This window comes from Narcine bancroftii, chromosome 1, assembly GCF_036971445.1.
Source record: "Narcine bancroftii isolate sNarBan1 chromosome 1, sNarBan1.hap1, whole genome shotgun sequence".
Lineage (NCBI taxonomy): Eukaryota > Metazoa > Chordata > Chondrichthyes > Torpediniformes > Narcinidae > Narcine > Narcine bancroftii.
The window spans coordinates 317,382,299-317,404,649 of NC_091469.1; the positions used below are offsets into that span (position 1 = coordinate 317,382,299).

The window sequence follows — 22,351 nt, forward strand, 5'->3', positions numbered from 1 at the left end:
GGTTGCAACAGGCTTTGCAATGGTTCCAGCCCATTCCATTCTGGGCATGGTGAAAAAAAGGCCATAAATCTTATGATACAATTCTTTTGGAACTGTTCAAGAAAGTAAACCTTTAACCAAGTCTATCTATAATCTAAAGGCTCTGTTCAAAACCACAGTGACTCAACATATTGCAACAAAAGAATTTACAATGCTGAATTAAGTAAGTGAACCACATTCCCCATAAACCCCTCCCCATTTAGCCCACCAGTATAATATGTTCCTTTTATACACTAACTGTGACACACTCCACTTTGTAAAATCTACCAATAACCTTACTGGTTTTCCAGACGGCTCATATATTTGCCCCTAGTGTTGGTATCAGGCTTTAAAACATCGTCTCGATCTCTTCTCACTCAAACCTTTTCACCATTCATTCTTGGAAATGAAAGCACAGCCTATTCACGTTTTCCTGATAGCAAATGGCTCAGTTCTGATACAATCCACTTGCTTAATATAATTACCCATCCTCTCATTGGCTCCAACTATGACCCTTGGCAAAAACACTCCGTCATAAGAGAATTTCTCCGAATATCTTCACACCACACTAAATCAAAATGGAGAGCAGGGTGATGACAGGCTGACTGAGGTCAGAGGTAAGATAAACCCACCAACATTTACAAACATTGGCAAATCGCCTCGACACGTAGCAACATAGACCCTGCATCGTGTTCCCAATGCAATACCATACCATAAATCAATGCACAAAACCCTCGGGGTTTTCAGAAGCATAGAATACTACACCACAGAAACAGGGCCCTTTGGCCCTTCTAGTCTGTATCAAGCCATTCTTTTTGCCTAGTTCCACTGACCTGTACTCAGTCCACAGCACTCCATCCCTCTTCCATCCATGTACCTGTCCAAATTCTTCTTAAATGTTAAAATTGAGCCCGCATTCACCACTTCAGTTGGCAGCTCGTTCTGCACCCCACCACTCTCTGGGTGAAGAAGTTCCTCCTACTGTTACCCTAAACTTTTCCCCTTTCACCATTAATCCATGTCCTCTGGTTTGTATCTCACCTACCTTCTGTCTACCCCTCTCATAATTTTAAATAACCCGATCAAATCTTATTCCTCTAAACTCCAGGGATAACTTGATTAACCTTTCCCTGTAACTCAGTTCCTGAAGACTGGGCAACATCCTAGATCTTTTCTGCACCCTTTCTATCTTATTGATATCTTTCCTGTAGTTAGGTGACTGCACACAATATTACAAAATTGGCTTCACCAATGTCTTGCACATTTTCAACATAACATCCCATCTCCTGTACTCAAATCTTTAATTTATGAAGGCCAATATGCCAAAAGATCTCTTTACAATCCTATCCACTTGTGACGCCACTTTAAGGGAATTATGTATCTGTATTCCCAGATCCCTCTGTTCTACCACACTCCTCAGTGCCCTTTCTTGGTTTGTCCTTCCAAAATGCAACTCCTCACACTTGTCTGCATTAAACTGCAACTCCCATTTTTTCAGCCCATTTTTCCAGCTGGTCCAGATCCCTCTGCAGGCTTTGAAAACCTTCGTCACTGTCCACAACGCCCCCAAACTTCGTGTCATCTGTAAACTTGCTGATCCAATTTCCCACATTATCATCCAGATCATTGATATAGATGACAAACAACAACTGTCCCTGCACCGATTCCTGAGGCACACCACTAGGCACAGGCCTCCAGTCTGAGAAAAAATCATTCACTACCACTCTCTGGCCTCTCCCATCCAGCCATTGTTGAATCCAATTCACTACTTCACCATGAATACCTAGTGTCTGAACCTTCCTGACTAACCTCCCATGTGGAACCTTTCAAAGGCCTTTCTAAAATCCATGTAGACAACATCCACAGTATTTTGTTTACAAAGTTACCTAGTAACCTTCTTGAAAAACTCTATAAATTGGTTAAACATGACCTACCACGCACAAAGCCATATTGACTATCTCTAACCAGTTCCTGGCTATCCAAATAATTGTATATCCGATCTATTAGAACACCTTCCAATAATTTACCTACTACTCATGTCAGGCTCATCGGCCTATAGTCTCCAGTGTTACATTTGGAGCCTTTTTTTAAACAATGGAACAACATGAGCTACCCTCCAATCCTCCGGCACCGTACCCATAGCTAAGGACATTTTAAATATTTCTGCCAGAGCCTCTGCAATTTCCACACTAGCCTCCCTCAAAGTCCGAGGGAATATCTTGTCAGGTCCCAGGGATTTATCCACCCTTATTTGCATTAAAACAGCAAGCACCTCCTCCTCTTTAATCTGTATTGGTTCCATGACTTTGCTGCTTGTTTTTCTTACTTCCCACAACTCTGTGCCTGTTTTCTGAGGGAATACTGATAGAAATTTTTTTTAAGATTTCCCCATCTTTTGACTCCATACAATGCCGACCACTCTGATCTCCAGGGGACTAATTTTGCTCTTAATATACCTTAGGACTTTCCTTCACATTACCTGCCAAAGTAACCTCATGTCTTCTTGTAGCCTTCCTGATTTCTTTCTTGAGGTTTTATTCATGCATTTTTTATACTCCTCAAATACCTCATTTGCTCCATGTTGCCTATATCCATGATACACCTTTCTTCTTCCGAACAAGATCCCCAATATCCCTCAAAAACCATGCCTGCTAACCTCACAGGAGCATATCAACTCGGTACTCTCAAAATTTCCCCTTTGAAGGTCCTCCACTTACTCGCACATCCTTGCCCGAAAACAACTTATCCCAATCCACGCATTCTAGATCCTATCTTGTTTCCTCAAAATTGGCCTTTCTCCAATTTAAAATCTCAACCTGAGGCCCAAATCTATCCTTCTCCATAATTAACTTGAAACTAATGATCACTAGACCTTGGCTATAGAAAGGGAGGACACTGCAGAGGGAGAATCTACTAATATGACGTGGTTGGAAGTCAGAGTCCCCATTAGGGCATCACGATTGGCATAGCAGTTAATGCAACACCTTGACAGCATCTGCAATCAGGACCAGACCTGGGTAAAATTTTGTTTGTGAGGAGTTTATACGTCCCCCCGTGTCTGCATGAGTTTTCTACAGGTGCTCCAGTTACCTCGCACCCTTGAAAATTGTAACAAGGATTAGATTAATGAGGTGTTATTTGGGTGGCATGGATTCGTAGGGACGAACTGGCCTGTTACAGTGCTGCATGTCTAATTTAATTTAATGACAGACTCGTTCAGAAAGTCATGAGGCGCAGGATCCGGTGAACCTTGAGTGTGCGGATAAAAAAAGTGGCTTGCAGGTCGGTGACTAGTGGAGTATTACAAGGATCTGTTCTGGGACCCCTGTTCTTTGTGATTTTTATAAATGACCTGGGTGAAGAGGCGAAAGGATGGGTCAGTAAGTTTGTGGATGACACGAAGGCTGGAGAAGTTGCGCATGGAGCTGAAGGTTGTCGAAGGTTACAAGAGGACATTGACAGGATGCAGAGTTGGGCAGAGAACTGGCAGATGGAGTTCAATCTGGATAAGTGAGAGGTGATGAATTTTGGAAGGACAAACTAAAAGGCTGAGCACAGGGGTAATGGTCAGTTACTTAAGAATGTGGATGAACAGGGACCTTGGGGGTTCAAATCCATACACCCCTCAAGGTGGCCACAAAGTTGATAGGATAGTTAAGAAGGCCGATGGAATGCTGGGCTTATATTCAAAGGAAGATTGAATTCAGGAATAGAGAGGTCATGTTGCAACTCTACAAATCTCTGGTGAGACCACACTTGGAATATTGTGTTCAGTTCATTATAGGAAGGATGTGGAAGCTATGGAGAGGGTACAGAGGAGATTTACCAGGATGTTGCCTGTATTTGGGAAACCAGTCTTATGAGGCAAGGTTCGCAAAGCTGGGACTTTTCTCTTTGGAGCATAGAAGGATGAGAGAAGATTTAATAGAAGTCTACAAGATTATGAGAGGCATAAATAGGGTGGACAGCCAGTACATATTTCTCTGGGCAGGATAAGCAAACACCAAAGGACATGAGCACAAAGTGAAGGGAGGGAAGTTTAGGGGAGACATCAGGGGTAATTTTTTTTAAAACAGAGAGTTGTGAGTGCCTGGAATGCCTTGCTGGGTATGGTGGTGGAGGCTGAAACATTAGAAGCATTTAAAAGAATCTTTGACAGGCACATGGATGGAAGTAAAATAGAGGGTTACGGGGTAGGGAGGGTTTAGTGCATTTTTTGTAAGGAATATATGGGGCAGCACAACATTGAAGGCTGAAGGGCCTGTATTGTGCTCTAGTTCTAAAGAGCATTTTCAAATTATGTCCCCTACACGTACATCTGTCATCTGTCCTGTCTCATTCCCTAAAAGGAGATCCAGTATTGCATTCCCTCTAGTTGGTACCTCTATCTATTGATTTAGAAAACTTTCTGAACACATTTGACAAACTCCAAGCCATCCAGCCCTTTTATAGTGTGGGAGTCCTAGTCAATATGTGGAAAATTGAAATCTCCTACTATCACAACCTCATGTTCCCTGCAGCTGTCTGCTATCTCTCTGCAGATCTGCTCCTCCAATTCTCATTGACTATTGGGCAGTCTATAATACATCCCCATGAGTGTGATCATACCTTTCCCATTCCTCAGCTCCACCCGTATAGGTTCAGTAGACGAGCCCTCTGGTCTGTCCTGCCTGAGCACAGCTGTGATATTTTCCCCGACAAGCAATACCACTTCTTCCGCTTTAATTCTATCTCCCACGTTTCATCACGTCTAAAGCAAAGGAAGCCTGAAACTGAGCTGCCAGTCCTGTCTGTCCTGCAACCAAGTTTCACTAATGACCACAATGCCATAATCCCACTTGCCAATCCACACTCTAAGCTTGTCTGCCTTTCCAACAATACTTCTTGCATTGAAATAGATGCACCTGCGAACATTTACCACTTTCAACCCGTTGACCTCTAACGATGCATGCAATTTTCACATCATCTTTTCCCTTCTCCATTCCTCTCTGCTCTAACACTCTGGTTCCCCTCCCTCTACATTTAATTCACTTGCTGCACTTGTGCACACTAACATGGGCTTTTCCTTCTTCACATCACCAAGGAACCCAAGAGACTACCATACTTAGTGTAAAAGCCGAGCCAGTGCAGTATATACAAAGAAATTTCATCAAATAATTCTCGACTGTACAGAGCCACACAGTTTCTGAAATGGTCCAGAAACATTCATTTATAAAATCTAACCACATTACTGTGTTATGTCGCAGACCAACAGCAATAGAAATTCACAAAGAGAGTGTTATTTTTAAAACAATATATTTATTAATAATTACTAATATAACATCTTACTTAAATCTACCCCAACTATGCGCGAATATATCTCTGTGCGTGTGTGTGTGGATTTCTCAAATTATTACATCTTAGGCACAATTGTTGAAAATCATTCCCAAAGTTCAGAGAAATGTCCTTTCATACGAATGTTTGTTGTAATTCCCCTCTTCCTTGTACAGGGGAAACAAAATGACCATCAGAATGGTCACGGCCAATGGAGAAGTGGCTGGTCGGGAAAACCAGCCTTCTCCAGGAAAACAGGAACAAAGTTAGAAAACGACAAAGCACAACAAAAATAAAATATAAGAAATAGAAGATAAAGTTACAGAGAAGAGAAAGAGGATGGCATCCAAGAAGGAGAAAATAAAAACAACTGGAATAAAAGTAGAAAAATTGCCAAAGTAGATAAATGCACAAAGGAGCAGGACGCTGGGGTGGCGAAGAGCGCCCGACCCCCAAGGTCAGAGCCTGCCCTGCGGAGTCCACCTGTTGGTGAACTTCAAAAATGGATCTGGGAGCCAAACAAAATGTGCAACCAACGTAAATAAGGGAAAAAGAGGACACCGGTGGGAGGGGGGGGCTCACTAGAGGAGCGGGCAGCCACAGCGCGAACAGCTGAGGGATGCCTGACACCAGGGCACTCAGCTGGAGAACGAGAAAGGCAGCAGAGAAGGGAGTGACGTGGGAGAGAGATGAAGAGACAACTTACAAGAAGAACAATGGCAGGAGGCACAACAGAGGAGTAGCCCAAGAGGGGAGGACCAGCAACAAGAGGCCCAGCAAGAAGAGGCCTGACAAAGAGATGCAAGTAGAGACACAAACACAAAGAAGAGAAGACACAAACACAGGTACAGACACAGAAGAAGAGGAAGAAGAAGACCAAGATCTTCACAGAGAAATAGAAGGTAAAACTGATGGACAAAGAGAAACAGAAGGAAAAACTGATGGACAGTATATAGATAAAGTTTTATTTGAAGAACAAACGAGGTCATTAAAAGAATGGTTATCATTAGAATTTAATACAATTAAAAGGAAAGTGAAAAGAACAGAAGATAAAATGCAAAGGTTAGAACTGGTCATGACAGAAATAGGGAAAAGAGTAGAGAATGTGGAAGAATGAGAAACGGCTGTAGAAATGGAAGTAAACGACTTAAGAGGAAAATTGGAAGAAAGTGACAAAATAATTAAAGAGACGCAAGAATTGTTATCTCAAAAAATTGATATGTTGGAAAATTATAGTAGATGAAACAACATAAAAATAGTGGGCCTGAAGGAGGGTGAAGAAGGCACAGATATGAAGGAATTTATAAAAGGATAGATCCCAAAGGCCCTAGGAATTACAGAAATACAGGAAGAAATGGAAATAGAAAGGGCTCACAGAACACGAGCTCCGAAACCACAGATACATCAAAAACCAAGATCCATCTTAGTAAAATTTTTTGAGATATACGACAAGAGAAAACATACTGGAACGGGAAAGGAATAAAGTTAGAGAAGATAATAAACCATTGGAATACAAGAGTCAAAAAATATTTTTTTTACTCAGACATAAGTTTTGAATTCTTAAAGAGAAGGAAGGAGTTTAATACAGCGAAAACGATTTTATGGGAAAAAGGTTACAAATTCATGGTAAGACATCCAGCTGTGGTTAAAATATTTATACCCGGGGAGCAAAACAGACTGTTCTCAGATCCAGAGGAAGCGTTAGAATTCGCAAAATGTTTGCAGGACAGAAGAGATGAAGAGGTGTAATAAGAATGAAGAACGGCGATAAAGTATAAATAGAGATATAAAAACAATGTATATGTAAAGAACTAAAGAGGGAAAATAGAAGGGAAGGAAGGAAGTAAGGGTGGAAAAAAAGGGAAAGAGAGCTTTGTTATATGTGTTTTTTAAAAAAGTATTTTCTGGGTAGGGCTGGGGGGGAAGGGGAGAACCGTCACTGCAAAATCAGTTGACTCTGTGGGTAAGATCGCAATCCAAATGAAAAGGGGAGTTGTGGTTGCCTGGCAAGGGATAAGGGGCAAGTCAGAGAGGGAGGGAACTTTTGGGGTTAAGGCATTAGTGGGTGTGGGAACCGCGGGGGTACTTTATGTCTTAAATGTGTTGTCGTACATAAGAGAAAACTAAGAGATGAAAATGGGGAAAAGGGGGATGGAGGTGGTGAAGAGGTGAAAAAGAAATATAAGCAAGATTTAAGATGGCCATGTTGAACTATATGACTATAAACATTAATGGAATACATAACCAAATCAAAAGGAAGAGGGTACTAAATTTATTGAAGAAGGAAAAAAATAGATATAGCATTTGTGCAGGAAACACATCTAACTGAAGCGGAACATAACAAATTAAAGATAAACTGGGTAGGACACGTAGCGGCAGCATCTTATAATTCAAAAGCTAGAGGTGTAGCCATACTATTTAACAAAAATGTATCAATTAAAATAGAGGAGGAAATATTAGATCCAGCAGGGAGGTATGTAATGATAAAATGTCAGATATACTCAGAATTTTGGAAATTGCTCAATATATATGCGCCTAACGAGGAGGATCAAAAGTTTATGCAGGATATTTTTTTGAAGATTGCAGACACACAAGGAAATATATTGATAGGAGGGAATTTAACCTTAATTTGGACCCAATGTTGGATAAAATTGGACAAAAGACAAGTAATAAGAATAAAGTAGCCAAATTTATGGTTAAATCAATCCAGGAAATGAAACTTATGGATATATGGAGGAGGCAGCACCCAAGAGAGAAGGAATATTCATATTATTTGAGTAGGCACAAAACTTACTCAAGTATTGATGTTTTTATTGTCAGCCCATATGCAAGGGAGAGTTAGGAAAACTGTGTATAAAGCTAGATTGCTATCTGATCACTCACCCCTATTATTAGCAATAGAACTGGAGGACATCCCACCAAGAACATATAGATGGAGATTAAACTCCATGCTACTTAAAAGGCAGGAATTTAGGGAGTTTATTGAACGCCAAATTAAAACATATTTTGAAATAAATACGGAATCAGTGAAAGATAAATTTATATTATGGGACGCAATGAAAGCCTTCATTAGAGGGCAGATAATAAGTTATGTGATTAAGATGAAAAAGGATTACAATCGGGAAACGAAGCAGTTGGAAAGGGAGATAGTAAGAACAGAAAAGGAATTAGTAAAAAGGGAGGATATAATGAAAAGGAGAGAATTGGAAGACAAAAAAAATATGAAACATTACAAACGTATAAGGTGGAGAAGAACATAATCAAAACAAAGCAAAAGTATTATGAACTGAGAGAAAAAACTCATAAAATATTAGCCTGGCAATGTAAAACAAAACAAGCTAAAAGTATGGTATTGACATCAAGGAAAAAGGACAAACAAATTACATATAACCCAACAGAGATTAATGAAAATTTTAAGGAATTTTATGAACAATTATACCAAACTGAGAATGAGGGAAAAGATGACAAAATAAGGAATTTTTAGCTAAAATTGAACTGCCAAAATTGCAAGAAGAGGAACAAAACAAACTAATAAAACCATTTGAAATAGAGGAAGTACAAGATATATTAAAAAAGATGCTGAACAATAAAACATCAGGAGAGGATGGATTTCCAATAGAATTTTATAAAACATTTAAAGAGTTATTAATTCCTCCTCTCCTGGAAGTAATGAACCAGGTATAAGAAACATAAAACTTGCCAGATTCATGTAAGACAGCAATAATTACAGTAATACCAAAGACGGGGAAGGATCCATTAATACCAGCATCACATAGACCAATATCTCAACTTAACTCAGATTATAAGATAATAGCAAAATTATTAGCAAACAGATTGGCCGATTGTGTACCAAAAATAGTAAAACAAGATCAAACTAGATTTATTAAAAAAAGAACAGCGGAAAATGTCTGTAAACTTATTAATCTAATTTGTGCAGTTCAAGGAAATAAGAAACCAACAGTGGCTGTTGCTTTAGACGCAGAAAAAGCTTTTGACAGAGTAGAGTGGAATTACTTATTTAAAGTATTATAGAAGTTCAGTCTACGAGAAAAATATATAAATTGGATTAAACCATTGTATAATGGACTGTTGGCGAAAGTAGTAGTAAATGGATATGTATCGAATCAATTTAAATTAAGTAGGTCAACTAGACAGGGATGTCCACTAACCCTCTCATTGTTCACCTTAGCGATAGAAAATAAAAGGGATAAAAATAAAGGAGAAGGAGTATAAAATTAGCTTATTTGCAGATGACATTATAATATACTTAACAGAACCAGAGATATCAATAAAAGAATTACATATGAAATTGAAGGAATATGGAGAAATATCGGGGTACAAGATCAATACAAATAAAAGTGAAGTGATGCCAATGAGTAATGCGGATTATATAGAATTTAAAAAAGAATCACCATTTAAATGACAAGCACAAGCAATCCGATACCTAGGGATCAGGTTAGATAATAATTTAATCCACTTGTACAAACTAAATTATCAGAAAGAACTGCCGTTAACGTTGATAGGGAGGGTGAACTGCATTAAAATGAACTTGTTCCCAAGGATACAATACTTATTTCAAACGTTATCAATTCCCTTAACAGAATTTTTTTTTTAATGAACTATAGAGAACAATAAGGAAATTCTTGAGGAAAGGGAAGAAACCAAGGGTAGCGTTGGATAAATTAACAGAGAGATATAATCAAGGTGGTTTGCAGTTACCAAATTTTAGAAATTATTAGAGCTGCCCAATTAAGGTATTTATCAGATTTTTACCAGACAAGGGAAAAACCAGACTGGACTAAGATAGAACTAGATAAAATAGACGAGAAGGTACCGGAACATATACTTTATAAGTGGGATGATAAACTGGTGCAATATATAAACTCACCAGTATTGCATCATTTACTTAATATATGGAAGAAGATCCATTTAGAAAGAAAAAAAATGAATTCCCAAATACCAAAATTATTAGTGACGCAAAATCTGCTAATTCCTTTTACAATAGATAACCTTTTCTTTACAGAATGGGAGAGAAAAGGAATCAAAAGAATAGAAAATTGTTTTTTGGGAAATAATTTCTTAATGTTTGAACAGTTGAAGTACAAATATGCAATAACTCATGGTACAATGTTTGCATATCATCCATTGAAAGCTTAAAGGATAAATTGGGAAACAACTTGAGATTACCTGAAGGAAGTAGCTTTGAATACATGATTACAGACACAATGATAATTAAAAGATTTATAATGAACATGTACATTAAGCTGCAAGATAAGGAAAATGATGAAATAAACTATAAACCTAAGCTGAAGTGGGAAAAGGATTTAAATATAAAAGATAAAAAATGAAATATGGGAAAAGTTATGTTCTGGAACTATGAAGCATACAATAAACACAAGGTTATGTATGATACAGTATAATTGGTTACACAGGGTATATACTACTCTTCAAAAATTTTTAAAAATGGGACTCAACATTATCAGATAGATGTTTTCGCTGTGGGAAGGAAATGGGAACAACATTACATCCAACTTGGACATGTGCGAAGATGAATATGTTTTGGGAAGAACTAAATCAGATACTAAATAAAATGATAAAAAAATAGCATACCAAAAAAACAAGATATATTTCTTTTAACTAACATAAGAAGTAAAGAATTAGGCCTTAAATTGGACAAAGCACAAAAAAAATTCATTATGATAGCCTTAGCAGTAGCAAAGAAAATGTATAATGTCAACTTGGAAAATCGAAAAGAGCCTGAGCAATGGTACATGGAAATGAATAAATGTATTCCATTGGAAAAAATAACATACAATTTAAAAAACAAAGTCACAATGTTTGAACAAATTTGGGAACCATACATGGAACATATCAGAGAGAGCATGCCTAGGACCTCCATCCCCTAAAATGAAAATGATTAGAAGACAAAAACGACTAGATTCAGTGTGTAATAAAATAGATGACGCATTTTTCTTGTTTATTTTCTTTTGTGTGAAGATATTGTTTTATGGTTTTATTGTATTGTACATGTTGAATACTAATGGGTTTGGGTGGGTAGAGGGGAAGGAGGGAAAGGGTGAAAAATAGGGAGAAAAGGTCACTGTGTAAATTTAATGAGAAACATTTGTACATATTTTGGTTGACATGATTCACAGTGTGAAAAATTTAAAAAAATAAATAAAAAGAATGGTCGTGGCCCAAATGAAGAATCTTCCTGCTTCCTTTACCCGATTATGAGTCCATCAAAATGACGATGGGTCAATACTTCTCCTGACAAGGAAAACTAGCAAAATTGTCCAGTTCACACAAAGTCTCCCCTTGCCTTTGTGTCTTACAGATCTTTGGCTGCTCACTAATCAATACTGCTTCTTCAAGTGTCCCAATGACATGACTTTCAATCACATGTCTCACTCACCATCTGTTTCTCCAAAATAAACACCATTGTTCTGTTGTCATCTTTCACAGCATTAACTTTGATTATGGTTATCACTTAATGGTGCCAGGCAGTCTGTAAAAATGTTGTGAAATCCGTGAAAGGTTTTCAGCCTGTGTTTACCCTTAAAATATGGCTGCTAAATGAAAATTTTAAACATTATGAGCAAAGTTTTAACTGCAACCTACAATTTTTAAAAATACTAGTTTCATGCATGATATAATACAGACAAATATTACATTTTTTAGCAACATTGCAAACTTAACATTTTGAAAGGCAATCAGCAGTTACATTATCCTTGCCTTTAATATGAATTATCACTAAATTGTATCCTGCAGAAAGGGGATCACAATATATCTAAGATGTATTTCCTATTGCAAAGCAATAACCCAAAACTGGGCTTGCACAAATTGAGGGAATGTGGAAGACAGATTTGGGGAAAAGGATTCAAGAACAATATTGGTCAAAATTGTGCTCTGATAATATGACATCATCTATTAATATCAGATATAGATTGGTTTCAATACAATTTTATGCACCAATTAGACCTTGTACCACAAAAATTACACAGATTAACAACTGAAATTCCCAACTTGTTTTTTAGGTGTGATATAGATGTTGGAACATTTATACGTTCAACCTGGCTCTGCGTGAAAGTAAGATCCTTTTGGTATTACTTGGCAGAAATGTTGACAAAGTTTCTAGAAGTGGACTTTCCATGGGAACCAGAACTGTATTTATTGATCCATCTCATAGTTATTGGCACAAAACTATCAAAATATCACATCCCGTTTGTGAGGATTGCACCAGTGGTGGCCAGATGTCTCGCTGTTTCGTGGAAGTCCGACTCCCCCTTACTTATTCCTTGATGGAATGTGGAAATACAAAGTTGTGCCCCACCCCAGGAAAATAAATTTTAGAAAGAAATATGACGTGTTTATTAAGATATGGTAACCCTGTTTGAATCATAATGGCTTAAGGATATAATTAACTTCCCCGAAAAGCTTTAAATAAGATAGTTGCGTTAATAGTGTTGAATTCGTGAAGATCATGACTAATTAATGAAGGCTGCTCAAACACCCCTTCTTATTAATGTGAGCAGTTGGTGGGGGGGGGGGGAGTGAGATTTTGGCAATCATATGAGACTCTGTAATTTTAAAATACTATTTATAGTGATGTGTGTAATAATGTTCTGTATGAGTCTTGGAAAAATTAAAATTACATATTTAAAAAGCAACTGAATGAAATGTGAGCTTGTAATAACTGACATCACCTACGATGCGAAATGCACAAATCACTTCGTCTGAGATGGGATTTCAGCCCTAGGGCATTTTCACCATTATCAGTCCAATAGAAAACGTATCAGGATGCACCATTAAGCCATCTACCATTAAAAAACACAGTACTAATTCAATAATGTCCCACTAGGTCCGTCTCCCACATGATTTGTTTCAGGTAACTTTCCTTTTATTTTTACCTTTTTCATGACTTAAGCAAGTTATCTACACTTTGGTCCCCTAATCTGTCAAACGATCAGCTCCCTGCCCAGTTTCTCATTACTTTACGTGCTGAAGCATTTGGTTATATCTGCATTCATTTCATATCTTTCTATTCAGAGGTTAGTTGTAGCTCAGAGATTCTAGTAACTCGAGCTGGAAGATTGCAAGTCGAAGCCATACTTGGTTCTTGAAGACATATTTGGGAATGAGCGAATCTGTGCATCCCATTTTACACCCCATTAACTTACAACCCCCGGTACGTTTTGAATGGTGGGAGGAAACTGAAGCCCCTGGGGAAAACCCCCATAGACACAGGGAGAACTTATCAAATCCTTACAGACAGCACAGGATTTGAACCCCGGATCCGATTGCTGACTTGGTAAAGGCGTTGCGCTAACCGCTACGCCAATCATACTGCTCAAAATGATCAGGTTGTTTTTTAATAATTACCACACAACATCAAGACCCTGGGGGAGAACTAGTCGAGCATTTCCAGTGGTATAATCATGATTTCCAAAGTAGTAAACTGGTCACTCGCACACTTCAAGTTCACCCCCTCTGAACGTACATCTCTCCATTCACTCCACACTAATCCCAGTCTCATCACCAAACCTGCAGACAAAGGCGGTGCTGTCGTGGCCTGGTGGACTAAGCTTTACCTTGCACAGACAAGCAAGACAGTAGTTCTTGAGCACCTCCTCATACCTGTCTCTGGACTGTGATCCCACTAACAAACATCAGGCACCTTCATAGATTCTACCTGCCCGCGTCCCACTGAACTTATTGCCTCATCCCTCGACTCCCCACACTATCCCACCACCATTTTGGTCACTTCTCTTGACCTCCACCATTTTAATAAAGGCGAGCAAGTCACCGGGGTAATTTACAATGTGTAAGTATGAAACACCAATTTCAAGTAACCTGTTTCCCAACCCCCCCCCCCGCCCTTCAGATCCTCTGAGGTCCTCTCACACACATTCAGCCCACTTCTCACCTTGCCCCCACTCACCAGTTCCTTTCTCCTTCCCTGCCTGATGGCATCTGCCCAACAATACCTCCTTCACTTCATTCCACTCATTGCCTTCCTTTCCTGTCTGAAGCTGAAGCTCACTTGTCCCACCTCTGTCACCCTATCTCCAGCCATCCATCTCCCACCTGGCACCATTTGCTCACCTACCCTTTGTCAGCGGGATCCACTATCATTTGCTCTCTCCTACCGTACCTCTCCCAGGCACCACTAGCTACCTCCCCTTTACATTCTCAGGGCCCAACCATCCCTTTGCCACCACATTTGCAGTCTGACCCGGAGTTCCTCAAATAATTACTTTTTCTCCCTTTAAGGATAGTCTATGCTCCTCATGGATGGCACAGACTATTTAAATTTAATCATGCAGCATGGTGGGAGACCCTTCCGGCCCACAAGCCTGTGCCACCCAATATCACAATTAACCTACAACCCCTGTATGTTTCAAAAGGTGGGAGGAAATCAGACCCCCTGGGGAAAACCCAGGGAGACACACGAAGAATGTACAAACTCCTGACAGACATCGCTGTAACACCCCTATGATGCCAACCGTACCACCCCCTCTGTCCTTTGATGTTTTGTGGGAGAAAATCTTTAGTAGTGGTATTTTGGTGAGGCTGGGGAGAATTAGTAAGAATTAGTAAGATATTGGGTGGCACAGGCTTGTGGGCCGGAAGGGTCTCCCACCATGCTGTACGATTAAATTAAAATAGTCTGTGCCATCCATGAGGAGCATATTCACAATCCATCTTAATAACTAAGAGACCTATCAGTTACTTCTGAAAACTATCATGTAAGCCAGGCATCCAGATACACCCAGAAGTAGTGCTCAAGATTAATAAAATTAGGGGTTTGTAAAATGCTGGTGATAAATCTGGCCTTCTCTTTGGCAAAATTGTGCTGCCTTCGTCTCAACTATTCCAGAATCAGCGGGTTGAGAGCTGGCTGAGAAAACCCAACATTAGTTAACAGAAGATTACAGAGTCTTTGAGATTTTCCAGCCTTATCTAGTGCAAAGCACAAGCGCCTGGAAAAAAAAATATTCAAGAGGGTGAATTTGAAGAAGACAAGGACTGAAAATGAGGTATCCCTACAGATACAGTGAGCAAACCATACACGCCATGTAGGCTGGGTAACTGTGTTTTGGATTGACCATTCATCAGTGGCAGTATTCAACCAATTGACAATGACCTCAAACAACGCTAGACAACATAAGTATTTCAAAAGGTTTGTTTCCTGAAATAAAATTGGGGTAGACAACGGTGTAGCAGTTAGCGCAACGCCTTTACAGCACCAGCGATAGGGACCAAGGTTCTCATCCCGTGCTGTCTGTAAAGAGTTTGTACATTCTCGTCGTGTCTGCGTGGGTTTCCTCCCACCATTCAAAACATACTGGGGGTGTAGGTAAATTGGGTGGCAATGGACTCATGGGCCGAAATGACCTGTTACTGTGCTGTCTGTCTAAATATATGACTTTTAAAATTTAAAATTAAAATTTAACTTCAAGCTGAACACAAAGATAATTTCAGATTTTCTGTATTTGTTGCTCGGGAAGTTGGAGAAACAATAAATTTACCTTTATTGAATTTGGCAAGCTTAATCGCATAATGATGCTGATACATTGCATTAGTTCAAATGTTTTGCCGCTGATTTTCGTTTGTACTCAGCATCTGATGCCTCTCATGTCAGTGTCTGACAATAGTCGGCCAGCGCTGATGGATTCCAGTTGCCCTGATCCCGCTTTTCCACAGTCGCAATATCCCGGTGAAACCTTTCACCATGTTCGTCACTGACGGCACCAAGACCAGCGGGGAGGAAGTCAGAAGGCAGAAAATGAATTTTCAATGACATGCTGCACTTCGTGGTTTTGTCTGCTTGAAATAGACTTAAAATAGGACAGTAAATCACAAAAGTAGGTTGTATCTAAAAGTAAACCGTATGTGAGAGGAAAATTTTAAGGAAAATTTTGTGATTAGCAGCTCAAATCCATAAAATACACTCTGACAAGGTGCTGTCTTGTCAAAGCTTTGGCTGCATTCTCCCAATTTATCATCGGGTAAAGGAGAATGTCCTTAGTTTGTACTCTATGGTGAGTGCGAATTGATTAATGATGCTAAAAATATCCTCTACCATACCAGTTCTGACCTGTGCACAAACCAAGACGACTTGACGGGCCTGTTCATTCGACCAAGCATTTCAAAGCAGCAAAGCACCAAGGTGCTGGTGGAACTCCGCAGCTCAGGCAGCATACAGGGAAAGCAATTGGCAGGGCTGTTGACCCGCTGAGCTCCACCGGTACATTGTTTCGGTTCTCTGCAGATTGCGTGTTCAACCTCAAATAACTTGATACCTCATTCAAAAATTATCTGTGCTTCTGGGGATAGTGCATTTACATCAACAAGAACTGGTGCACCAATCTCTCTGTTGTGAAGATGTTCAGTTCAGCAGAGATAGAGTACCTCCTGGTGAAATGAAGACCCTTCTACCTGCCAAGGAATTCTCGGCCACACTGATTGCTGCAGTCTATGTTTCTCCCTCAGCTAATGAGGGTGAAAGCATGAAGGAGTTTGATGCCAGGGTTAGCACAATAGATACATGGTCCGAGCAACCAAGATGGGGGTGGGGTGCAGCCTTGGACGCACCATTAACTCAGATCACTTATCTATCGTGCCAACCCCGACATACAAACTGCTGACAAACAAACAAAGTCAGTTTGCTGGGAGATCAGGTCAGGGCCAGAGAGAAGGGGGAGGGGATGGGGTGAAGAAATGGAAGCGCTACAGGACTGCTTTGAGACCATGGATTGGAGCTACAATAGTCACATAAACATGAGCTCAGGGACTGGCTATATCAGAAAGTGCATTGAGGATGTCACCGAGAACAAATGCTTCTCAACCAGGGCTAACCAGAAACCACGGTTGGGTGCAGAGCTCTCCTCAGGGCTCAGGATGCTGTCTTCAGGACAGGGTGTTGGCTGGAACTAAGATCAGCCAGGGCTGAACTCTCCCATGCAATCCAGAAGGCAAAGCAGGGGGTATACACAGAAGATCCATGGACAGCTGTGTGACACTGGTGACATGAGGCACGTGGCAAGGGATTATGACCGTAACAGATCACAAGTCAACCATGCAAGTGAAAGAAGAATGAACATCTTCTATGCACAGTTTAATGAGAAGAATAGGCTGATGTCAAAGAAAGTTCCATGTGCCCTGCATAGCCGCGGCTGAGGTGAGGAGAACCCTATCCAAGGTGAAGCCACACAAGGCAGCAGGACCAGACAACATACCTGGTCGGGTACTGAAGGATGGTGCAGACCAGCTGATGGAGGTCTTCATGGACATCTTCAACACCTTACTGCAGTAGTCCATCATTCCCGTAGGGTTCAAGACAGGCACTATTGTCCTGATACCAAAGAGGGTGACGGTAAAAGGCCCCTGTGATTAACGTCCTGTGCCACTGACCTCGATGATTAGGAAATGCTTCAAGCATCTGATGATGGAACACAACAAAACACACCTCCCAGAGATGCTGGACCCATTTTAACTAGCCTACAGACAGAATTGTTTCATTGATGATGCTACAGCCTTGTCCCTCCACTCCGTCTTGATCCACCAGGAGAATTGCACCTCATACATCAAGCTGACATTCATCTGCTTGGTGTTTAATACCAAAGACTGGTGGAGAAGCTGTCAACACCCTGGGACTCAACACGCAGCTCTGTAATTGGATCCTGAACTTCCTAACGGACAGAACACAGACTGTGCGGTTGGTAGAAAAACATTGAGAACTGTCGCACTGAGTACTGGCACAACGCAGGATCGTGTACTCAACACATTCCTGTTCATGCTATTCATCACCCTCAGTAGAAAAAGCCTCCCTACATTTACTCTGTTTATCCCCCTCATAATTTAAAATACCTTACTCCACACTCCCACCACTCTCTGTGGGAGGAAGTTCCCCTTCATGTTCCCTCTAAGCATTTCCCCTTTCATTCTTAACCCATCCTCTGGTTTGTATCTCACCTACCCTCAGTGGAAAAAGTCTACCTACATTTACTCTGTCTATCCCCCTCATAATTTTAAATACTTCAATCAAATCTCCGCTCATCCTTCTACATTCCAAGGATAAAGTCCTAACCTGTTTAACATTTCCCTGTAACTCATTTCCTGAAGACTAGGCAACATCCTAGTAAATCTTTTCTGCACCCTTTCTATCTTATTGATATCTTTCCTGTAGTTAGGTGACCAAAACTGCACACAATACTCCAAATTTGGCCTCACCAACATCTTATATAACTGAAACATAACAACCCCAATTCCTGTACTCAATACTTTGATTTATGAAGGCCAATATGCCAAAAGATCTCTTTACAACCCTATCCACCTGTGACACCACTTTCAGGAATTATGTATCTGTATTCCCAGATCCCTCTGTTCTACCACATTCCTCAGTGCCCTACCATTTACCGTGCATGTCCTTTCTTGGTTTGTCCGTCCAAAATGCAACACCTCACACTTGTCTGCATTAAACTCCATCTACCATTTTTCAGCCCATTTTTCCAGTTGGTCTAGATCCCTCTGCAAGCTTTGAAAACCTTCCTCACTGTCCATAACAGCTCCAATCTTAGTGTCATCTGCAAATTTATTAATCAATTTTACCACTTTATCATCCAGATCATTGATATGGACAATAAACATCAATGGTCCCAGCACTGATCCCTGAGGCACACCACTAGTCACAGGCCTCCAGTCTGAGAAGCATCAACCACCACTACTCTCTGGCTTCTCCTGTCCAGCCAATGTGGAATCCAATTCACTTCTTCACCATGGATACCTAGTGCCTGTAGCTTCCTGAATAACCTTCTATGTAGGACCTTGATAAAGGCCTGACTAAAGTCCATCTAGACAACATCCACAGCCTTTCCTTTGCAACTTTCCTGGTAACCTCCTCAAAAAACTTGGTAAGATTGATTTAACATGACCTACCACACACAAAGCCATGTTGACTATCCCTAATCAGTCCATGGCTATCCAAATACTTGGATATCCAATCTTTTAGAACACCTTCCAATAATTTACCTACTACTGATGTCAGGCTTATCGGCCTATAGTTTCCAGTGTTACATTTGGAGCCGGCACCGCATCCGTAGCTAAGGACATTTTAAATATTTCTGCCAGAGCCCCTGCAATTTCCACACTAGCCTCCATCAAGGTCCGAAGGAATACCTTGTCAGGCCCCAGGGATTTATCTGTCCTTATTTGCTTTAAGACAGCAAGCACCTCCTCCCCTTTAATCTGTGTATGCTCATGACCTCGCTGCTTGTTTTCCTTACTTCCCACAACTCTGTGCTCTTTTTCTGAGTGAATGAAAAAAAAAGATTTAAGATCTTCCCCACCACTTTTGGCTCCAGACAAAGCTGAACACTCAAGGGGACCAATTTTATCCCTTACTATCCTTTTGCTCTTAATATACCTGTAGAAAAACCTTAGGATTCTCCTTCTTATTATCTCCTAAAGGAACCTTATGTCTTCTTTTACCCTATCTTATTTCTTTCTTGAGGTATTTCTTGCATTTTTTATACTCCTCAAGTACCTCATTTGATCCATGTTGCCTGTACCTGTTATACACCTCTCTCTTCTTCTGAACCAGGTCCACAATATCCCTCGAAAATCAAGGTTCCCCATGCCTGCTAAACGTCTTTGATCTTGATAGGAACATACAAACTCTTTGCTCTCAAAATTTCACCTTTGGAGGCCCTCCTCTTACCTCACACATTCTTGCCCGAAAAGAACTTCTCCCAATCCACACATTCTACATCCTTTCTCATTTCCTCAAAATTGGCCTTTCTCCAATTTAGAATCTCATCCTGAGGCCAGACCTATCCTTCTCCATAATTAACTTGGAACTAATGGCATTATGATCACTGGACTCAAAATGTTCATCTACACATACTTCTGTCACCTATCCTGTCTCGATCCCTAAAAGGAGATCCAGTATTGCATCTCTCTAGTTGCTACCTCTATATATTGATTTAGAAAACTTTCCTGAACACATTTAACAAACTCCAAGTCATCCAGCCCTTTTACAATATGGGAGTCCCAGTCAATATGTAGAAAATTAAAATCTCCTACTTTCACAACCTTGTATTTCCTGCAGCTTCCTGCTATCTCTCTACAGATCTGCTCCTCCAATTCCCATTGACTATTGGGTAATCTATAATACAATCCCATGAGTGTGGTGATACCTTTCCAGTTCTTCAGCTTCACCTGTATAGCCTCAGTAGTCCAGCCCTCTTGTCTTTCCTGCCTGAGCACAGCTGTGATATTTTCACTGATGAGCAATGCCACTCCTCCCCCTTTCATCGCCCCCCCCCCCCCCACCCCGTTCTATCGTGTCTAAAGTAATGGAAGCCTGGAACATTGAGCTGCCAGTCCTGCCCGTCCTGCAACCTAGTTTAACTAATAGCCACAATGCCATAATTCCACGTGCCAATTCACGCTCTAAGCTCATTTCCCTTCCCTAAAATACTCCTTGCTTTGAGAATATTTCCACCACGTTCAACCCATTGATTTCTAATGGTGCACGCAATTTTCAAATAATCTTTTCTCTCCTCTATTTGGTTTGGCACACTGTTTACCATCCCCCTGCAAATCTCGTTTAAACACACCAGAGCAGCACCAACAAACCTTCCCACAAGGATATTAGTCCCCCTCCAGTTCAGCTGCAAACTGTCTCATTGGAACAGGGCCCACCTTCCCTGGAAGAGCCCAATGATCCAGAAACCTGAAGCCCTCCTTCCTGCACCATGGCTTTAGCCACGTGTTAAGCTTCATTATCCTCCTATTTCTAACCTCACTAGCACGTGGCATGGGCAGAAATCATGAGATCACTACTCTGGAGGTCCTGACCTTCAACCTGGCACCTAACTCCCTGAACTTTCTTTGCAGGACCACCTCACCCTTCCTACCCATGTTATTTGCCCCTATATGGACCACAACATTTGGCTGCTCTCCCTCCCTCCTGAGAATGCCATGAACTCAATCTGAGATATCTCGAACCCTGGCACCAGGGAGGCAACAGACCATCCGGGATACTCGATCTCCTCCACAGAACCTCTTATTTGTTCCCTTAACTATGGAATCCACTATCACTACAGCTCATCTCTTCTCCCTTTTTAGCCACAGGACCGGACTCTGTGCCAGAGACCTGACTTCCATGTCTTGTCCCTGGTCATTTGTCCCCCACCCAACAGTATCCAAACTGGGATACTTGTTATTGATGAGGACGTGCACAGGGATGCCCTGCACTGCCTGCCTGTTCGCTTTCCCTCTCCTGACTGTCACCCATCTACCCTCCTCCTGCCTCCTAGGTGTGATAGTGTCCCTGTAACTCCCGTCTATCCCCCCCCTCAGCCTCCCAACTCCAGCTCCAGGTCCTTAACTCAGTTTGTCAGGAGCTACAGCTGGATGCACTTCTCGCACCTGAAGTCATCAGGGATCCTGCTGGCTTCCCTAATGACCCACATTCTGCAAGTGGAGAATTTCCTTGCCTGGGCTGCCATTCCCACTGTCTATGACTAGATGAACAAAATAAATGAAATCTACAAAATCTGCTCTTACCTATGCCTTCCTGCTGAATCCTTTTTGTTCCTTGAATAGGGTGGCCCTTTCTGACTTCAACTCCTACTAGCCCTCTCCTCTTACCTGTTCTCACCGAAGCATTACTGCTCTGACAGCCCACTCCGACGATCACTGCTCCCTCCTTAGTCTTCAAATGTTGATTTCCCAATCAACTGCTATCTGTTTTTTCAACCCCTTTGTCATCAACTGCTGAACTCGATGGCCCTAACTGATGTTGGGTCAGGTGGACAACCTCGCTATGCGGTAGAGACCTTCTTGTCGGGATGTGACATTGATGCAGCCAGTGGGCCTGCCTGGGCTTTGAGAGATATGAGGACTCTTAAAGCAGATAAACATTTGGACAGACAGATGGACAGGAAAGGTTTTGAAGGGATAACGGCCAATCACAAGCAGTTGGGTCAAACAAAGGTTGGACATTCTGGTT

The 22,351-nt window shown here is 40.9% G+C and overlaps 1 protein-coding gene and 1 long non-coding RNA gene across 6 annotated transcripts in view; one reads left to right on the forward strand and one right to left on the reverse strand.

Moving 5' to 3' along the window:
* Window positions 1-22,351, reverse strand: part of znrf2b (zinc and ring finger 2b) — a 225,397-nt gene that overhangs the window by 34,257 nt on the left and 168,789 nt on the right. For 2 of the 5 annotated variants that reach the window (XR_011347460.1, XR_011347464.1), the window contains exon 4: window positions 11,747-11,903. The exons of the other annotated variants lie outside the window; for them this stretch is intronic. The gene's annotated coding sequence lies outside the window, so the exon portion shown is untranslated. The remainder of the gene's footprint in view (window positions 1-11,746; window positions 11,904-22,351) is intronic. 5 annotated transcript variants of the gene reach the window in all.
* LOC138747399 (uncharacterized) overlaps window positions 1-22,351 on the forward strand; it is a 39,866-nt gene that overhangs the window by 16,547 nt on the left and 968 nt on the right. Inside the window, exon 2 of the long non-coding RNA XR_011347477.1 lies at window positions 12,369-12,420. This is a non-coding gene — a long non-coding RNA (uncharacterized lncRNA). The remainder of the gene's footprint in view (window positions 1-12,368; window positions 12,421-22,351) is intronic.